The sequence below is a fragment of the Chinchilla lanigera genome, unplaced genomic scaffold (genome assembly GCF_000276665.1).
Source record: "Chinchilla lanigera isolate Chin_1 unplaced genomic scaffold, ChiLan1.0 scaffold00021, whole genome shotgun sequence".
In the NCBI taxonomy this organism is placed as follows: domain Eukaryota; kingdom Metazoa; phylum Chordata; class Mammalia; order Rodentia; family Chinchillidae; genus Chinchilla; species Chinchilla lanigera.
This window is the reverse complement of record NW_004955422.1, coordinates 26,229,939-26,237,280: the sequence shown is the minus strand read 5'-3', so window position 1 is coordinate 26,237,280 and position 7,342 is coordinate 26,229,939. Positions and strand designations below refer to the sequence as shown.

General features: G+C 42.6%; 1 pseudogene; it reads left to right on the top strand.

Moving 5' to 3' along the window:
• Window positions 1-507: 507 nt before the first annotated feature.
• Window positions 508-1,367, top strand: LOC102028870 (annotated as a pseudogene).
• The last annotated feature ends 5,975 nt before the right edge of the window (window positions 1,368-7,342 follow it).

The following is a 7,342-nucleotide window of genomic DNA, read 5'->3' as shown; positions in this document are numbered from 1 at the left end:
AACCTTACAATAGTCATCTGTTTTGCTATTTCCGCTATGACCATTTCAGAAAGTCCAGCTGGGTAGCTTTCATTTTCTTCTGCCTCACTGCCCCTTGGATTTGCCTTGGGTGAGGTGGAGGTGCTGGGTTGCATCTTGCTCCCATGTTTTCTTATTTCTGTTTTTTGTTGTTGTTGTTGTTGTTTTCTGCACTGAGGCTTGTAAATTGCTTATGGTAGGTAGATTTATTACTAGTATCAAGACCTCTTCAGGAAATAACTACTTTTCAGAGATATCTTCTAGGCATAACTGGCTTTTGGCTTTTGAGTCTGTCCCAGGACCCTGCCTCTTCTGTTTATTAAGGATGAAAGGTTTCATCTTGTTTCGCCTAGCATCCAATTCTTTGGTACTGAGTGGTAGTATTGTTTATGACTCCCAGGGAATCCAGCTATTGGCATACAAGAAAGATCAACTGGCCGTGCGAAGCTGCAGTGCCCGGATGGAGGGACTGTCAGGGGTCTGCTGGGGAAAGTCCTCCTGAGGAATGTCACCCAGCACACAGATGCTCACATTAAGATCCAAGAAGACTCATATGTGGAAAATAAGAGAAATAGAGAAACAGATGGAAGATACTTACCAGGAAGCCAAAAGAAAAATGTTACCCGGCTGTTCAAGTCAGATGTGTAGTGATGGTTTTGATGAAGTCAGAGAGAATACTGGAGACCAAAGAGTGAGATTTCTGGAACACATAAAGATGACTTTTCTTCCAGCTAAATCCTCAAACAAGAAATCATATGGTTGTGAAGCTAACATGCCAGACAGACGGGGCCACAGTGGTTACAAGTGGTCATATGTACCTTGAAGAGTGTGGAACACATAGTGGTCAGCAAGATGTCACCAACGGGAAGAAAACATCTCCCCAGATAAAATCATCTACCCACAAATTCTGCAAACATGAGAGGTCAAAGAAGTCCCACACAAAGAAGCAGATAAAAAGGTCACACAAAAAGTAGAAAAGCAAGAAGGAATCTACAGGTGTAACAGCAGATTCCTCAAGCGAGTTCTCATAGAAATTGGTGCTTCTAGTACCAAAAAAAGGAAGCAACCACAGAAGTGCAAGAAAAAAGTCTCTCACTCTCAAAAAAAAAAAAAAAAAAAAAAAATCTGCTTTATTTTTAGGGGCAGAAAGTCACACTTCCCAGTCAGATGACTCAGCCTTCAGTCATTCAGAAGAAAGTGAGGAAAGAAACAGTAAGAAAACCAAAAGGAAAAAGTCCATGCCCCTGTAGCAAAAAAAAAAAAAAAAAAAAAAAAAAAAAAAAAGACAACACACAAATTGAAAATTGGCTACAGATGAAAGATCTGCTAAGAGCTCAGAGAATGACTAAATGGAAAAGAAACATTTTTGTTTCCCACTTGACTCTAGATATTTATATCTCATACACATAGGGGTTTCTGCTAGTGACTCCTTCAGCACCAGGGTCTGAGGTAAGAGCTGTTTTGTGCCATCCACACAAGTTTTGACAGACTCCTTGTCTCTACTTGGGCCTGTTAAACTTTTTTTTAATTTGTTATTGTTTTTGTTTTTTGAGACAGCGTCTTGCTCTTGAGTTCAGGCTGGCCCTGAGCTCACTTTGTAGCCCAGACTGGTCTCAAACTCACAGTGGTCCTCCTGCATCAGCCTCCCAAGTGCTGGGATTACAGGTTTGTGCCACCATACCCAGCAGGCCTGTTAAACTTGATCCTCTTTTCTTGTTAATAGGGAATCTGGTATTTTGGTATGCAGGTTTCTTGAAGAGATTATTTTTCACAATTAATCACTGTTTTTCTTTTTTGGTCTTTTTGAGGCATGGTCTCACCATGCAGTTCAGGCTGGCCCTAAGCTCACATTGTAGCCTAGGGTGGTCTCGAACTTGCAACAGTCCTTCTGCCTCAGCCTCCCGAGTGCTGGGATTGCAGGCCTGTGCCACCATGCCCTGCAGCAATTAATCACATTTAGTGTAGAGTACATATATAGCAAAGTAAAGCACCCAGAAAGCTGCATCCAATATTGACCTGGGTACACTTATTAGATTGTAGGGGATGGCGACTTTTAGCATATCATTTTAAGATAGAATAATTCTAGTTTTTGTTTGTTTGTTTTTGTTTTTTTGCAGTACTGGGGATTGAACTCATGACCTTGGGCTTGCCAAGCAGGTTCTTATGCCACTGAGCTATATCCCCAGCCCAGAATAATTCTAGTCTTAATGCAAGCCTCAAAATGTGTCTTGAGAAACATCCTGGAGTGGGTGTAAAAAGTTAGCTTTGCAGTTCTGACTTAGCCCTGGAATGCTTCTCCAAAGACAAAGAATACCCGGGCCCAGATAACCACCTATGACTCTGCCTGGGTTGTTTCATCCCTTCCCTGGCCCTAGATAAACATTGTAACCATAAAGAAAATGTATGGTTATTTAAAAGGGGACATATAGAACAGAGTACAGAAAGTATATATCATTGTGGTTGGGCTCATGACTGGAGCCTGACCTGGTCATGTGGCACAAGGAAAACAATGTGTGGCCAGAATTACAATATTCCAATCGGTTACCATGGAAACCAAAAATGTATATAAGGTGGGACAAAGGCAGGCCCACTCACCCACTTCTCTGATTGGCAAACAGGAGGAAGTGTGGCTAGCCTCAAGATTAAATAAACTCTGGTTTTGTTATCAATAGACTCGGTCTCTTGTGGAATACAACCCAAATTCTGCCGTTACAAGATGCTGAATCAGGGGAACTTAAGGACTGGTAGGACTGGAAGCAGTGCTATGTACACTGGCTGGGCATGGGAATACTATGCTGCTCTGTGTCATTTATGCAGTAGATGTCAAAACTAACTCGGCCTCAGCCTTGGAGTTTCGGTCCTTCTGTGTGTTGATCCCACAGTGGTCCAGTTTACTTAATGAGGAAATGGGCATAAGAACAAACATTCACCTTTCATGGTAACATCCACAGACAACTGTTAAAAGGGACTACAATGAAATCAGAAATTTATATACAGTAATTATATACAAAACATATTCAATATAGCAATTTTACCCTAAGGGGAGAAAGTTTAAACAGGAGATGAAGAAAAAATAGAGGAATAAAAGAAGAAAAAGGGATTTGGAGCAAGTCTGAAGGACAGAGGAGGAAACTGAAGAAGACAGTAGGGAATGAAAGAAGAAGGAAACAAAAATAAGAACAAAACCAAACTAAAACTAAAAGCAATGTTCACACTCACACACAAAAAAAGAAACAAGTGATCAAGAAAAAAAAGCCAAATTAAAAAAATTGTAAAAGACTAATAGCAAAGAAAAGACAGAGAGAGAGACAGAGACAGAGACAGAGAGATTTTTCTCTGTGATTTCAAGCCTGTGGTTATCTGCTGGGGTCCACAGTTTTGTGGGAGTGTGCAGTTTAAGGCATGATTGCTTCTAGGCCTTCTGGCTAAGACCAGGTGCAATTTAAGGCATGACTCTGCTCTCGCTGGTAGAGTAAGGGAGGCAGTCAGAGCCCGGATCTATGCTGGGTAATCCCAGCAAGCTGGCAGTAGGATTAGGGCAGTTTGGGATTTTCAAATTCACAGAAATTTAGACTGAACCTGGCCTCTGATCATGGGGACAGGGCTTGAACAGTTTAGCTCATGTCTTAGTCACTTTTCTCATTGCTGAGATAAAACACCCAATGCCCAAAGTTAAAAGGGAAAGGGTTTATTTGTAGAGGTTTCAGTATATAATCACCTGGCTCCAAGGCAGGGTGGCCTGGCAGACAGGCTTCACAAGAAGAAACATTCATGGCAGCCAGAAGGTAGCAAAGCAACAAGGGAGGGACTTTAACAGCACCTTTCTGTCTCTTATATTTTATCCAGGCTACTTAAAGTGTGTAGCACTTATACCCTTAATCCTAGTGCCCTTGATCCTGCATTGCACTGCAAATCACTCCCTGCATCACACACTCTAGATCCAGCCACCTCTGCAAAAGCCCCACCTATGAGCACATGAGGTTTTGGAGGGGCATCTAGACACAACCCATAACAGCTTATAGCACTTTTAGAGTCTCCTGCCAATCTGACCATGGCTCCCGGATCATGGATGTCTCCCATGGGTGTTCTTCACCCAGTCACTGTGGGAGTTTAAAACTGGAAACCCTGAAATGAAGCCAATCCACTAACACTGGAAACCCTAAGATGAAGCTAATCCCAGGTTCAGTTTGCCCCTCCTTAAAATGGCATCCAATCAGGCACCCTCTCCAGGGGACATGGCAGATTCTTGTCTGGAGTCACCAGCTGCTGTAGTGCATGGCTCTGTTGTAGTCCACTGCTCCGTTTCACTGGTGCATTTCTTCCTGAAAGGCTCTGGCGTTGCCTGCTTCCACTCTGTCTCTGTAAATTAGACATTCTTTTCTCTTTCCAGAAGCCAGAAGCCAGGGAGAAAGTGCAGACTGTCTCTTCCTTTTTTCTGCTTTGTGCTCTGACTCTAACTTCTACTATTGGTAGGCTCCAATTTCCCTTCAAATCCTTTCTGGGTCCCAAGGACCCACCTCCCTCCTTCTTTTCTTCCCCCAGTTGTTACTTTCCAGTGTCTAGGTTCCAAATCTTGGAGAGGCTGATTTATTGCTGCTTACTTCTCTGCCATCTCCCCCTACAATGAGAGCCTTATAATAATGTTAGTATCTACTGAACTAAACTGCCTGTTATTAAGAAAATGTCCAAAAAATGGTCCAAAATGTGTGACTAACGTAAAAAGATGGTTGTCTGACGTTTCAGTGTCATGATAAATCATTGACTAGCAAGTCTACTTAAGAGTCATCTGTCTCTGAAGAAAAATGTAACATCATTTACATCACTAATGGAGGCTCACATATTACACAATTTTGTAAAGTAATAAGGTGTGGCAATTTCCTTTCCTGTAGGAGAGAAGACAATCCCAAAAGTTATGAATTGATAGCCTTGTATAACAGGATTACTAAACAAAATGATATTAACTTATTCTGTATTTAATTTAGTGATCTTGTTTCAATTTTTTATTTTCCATGACTATAAGCACTCCAGTTTTTATATTGTTTTGTTATTCTTCTAGTCAAATGAAATCTTGATCCATACTGTCTATTTATATAATAAAAATGTTTTTAACATGCTGAGAATTATCCTTAACACAAAGTGTGAGACCTTGGTTTAAGTAATGTGCAGACCCATGATATCCCTTTGAGATAGTTGTTTCCTCATTTTTCAGATGAGAAAGCAGAGACTCAAAAAAAAAAAACCTAAGAATTTTCTTTGTGCTAATTTTGTGCCAACAGCTTTGCTAATGTGTTTTTATCCTTCCATAGAAATCCTGTTTTTTCATTGATCCAAAACATCTTTTCCCAGGAGGCTGAGGCATGAGGATCATTATGAGTTGGAGGTTAACCTGGGCTACATAAACAAGTTCAAGGCCAACCTGCACTACATACTGAGACCTTGTCTTTGAAAAAAAAATCACATCTCTTGAGCACTTACTATGTGCCAGGTACTCTGCTAAACTGCCACGACAGAAGAGTTCAGGCACAACCTCTTCCTTCTTACTGCTTTGATGTGGGAGATGCATAAATAAATGTAAAGAGGTATGGATTGTGATGGGGGAAGGAAAGGGCTGTAGTAGGACTGAGGGAATATCTGACCCAGACTTATAGGCATGGGCTCAGGGAAGATTTCCTGGAAAAGATGGCACCTGAATAAATAAGAATTCATGGGGCCAAACATGCAGGCAAGAATCAGCCCTAGATAAATCTCCACCCATGTGTGCTGGTCCATACCTGTAATTCCAGCACTCAGGCGGAGACAGGAGGATTGAAAGTTCAAACCCAGCTTCGGCAACTTAGCAGTCTATCAAGACTGTGTCTCAAAATAAAAAATGCTGGGAATGTAGTTCAGTGCAAAGGTCCTGAGTTCAGCTCCTAGGGCTGGTGTATTAGCTTCTCATTGCTGAGACACAACGCTTGACACCCAAGACTTCAAATGGAAATTTAATTTGGCTCATGGCTTCAGGAGATTCAGTCCATCCTGCCTTAGCTCCAAGGTGGGAACATCATGGCAGAAGGGCACCTGGCAGATCAGAACTGTGTAGTTCATGGGGGCCAGGAAGCAGAGCAAGGAAACAGGGCCAGAGAGGCAGGGGCAAGGGCCACACAGTCCCCAAGGCCACGCCTCCATGACCCACCCAGACACACCCATAGACGCACTCCGCCCCCCTCTGGGTAGATCCCCAAGCCAGTCAAATTGCCACTCCGCCCCTGCTGGGGATGTTAACTCAGTGGTAAAACATTTGCCTAGCATGCAGGAGACCTATATCTGATCCCCAGGGAAAAAAAAAAAAAAAAAAAAAAGATAAAGGCTTGATTTTGTAGTGTAGGATGAAAAGTTCCTCATCTGACTCTGCTTACCTTATCTCTTCATATTACTTTTCCTTCCCCACCACCTATTCTGTTTGGACATACATAAGAACCTCTAAGTCGTGTTATATTCTTGCCCTACTCCTATTATATTCTTTTGCACCACCTTCTCTATCCAGCTGAAACTATTTTCCCTCATCATCACTCCCATGCCCTACTTATCCCACAGGACTTAGCTTAGGTATCACCTTCTCTGAGAAGCATTCTCTAACCCCAGGCTAGGTTAGAGGTCTCCCATCTCTCCAGACTTCCCCATACCCCTCGCCCTGTCCTCCACCTCCTTGGCCTCTATCTAAATACTTATCACATTGCATTATCATTGTCTGCTTACTTGCCTTTCTCTTTCACTCAACTGACTGCTCCCTGGGGAAGGATCTTGTCTGTTTCAGGTCCTGGTACTTAGCATGTGCTCAGTAAATGCCCACTGAATTAAAGAATGAGACAGCATACGAAAAGCCTTAGAGGGGCTGGGGATTTAGCTCAGCGGCAAAAGCACCTGCCTGGCAAGCACAAGGTCATGAGTTCAGTTCCCGGTACCAGAGAAAAACCAAAAAAAAAAAAAAGCTTTAGAAAAAATAGAAGAAAAAGAGATGAAGCCCTTAAATAACCTTAACCAAAAGCCCTTAAATAGCTTGTGAGCCCCTCAGATTGGCAGAAGCAGAGTGTACTCGACTGTGGGGGCACACACTTGTAATCCCAGCACTCGGGAGGCTGAGGCAGGATGATCTTCCTGAGTTCAAGATCAGCCTAGGCTACATAGTGAGTTCAAGGCCAGCCTGAGCTGTCCAGCAAGACCCTCAAAAAAGAAGAGGAGGAGGAAGAACAGAAAATGGAAGGAGAAGGAAAAGGAGAAAGAGAAGGAGGAGAAGGAGGAGAAAGAGGAGAAGGAGAAGGAAGAGGAGGAGAAGGAGAAGGAG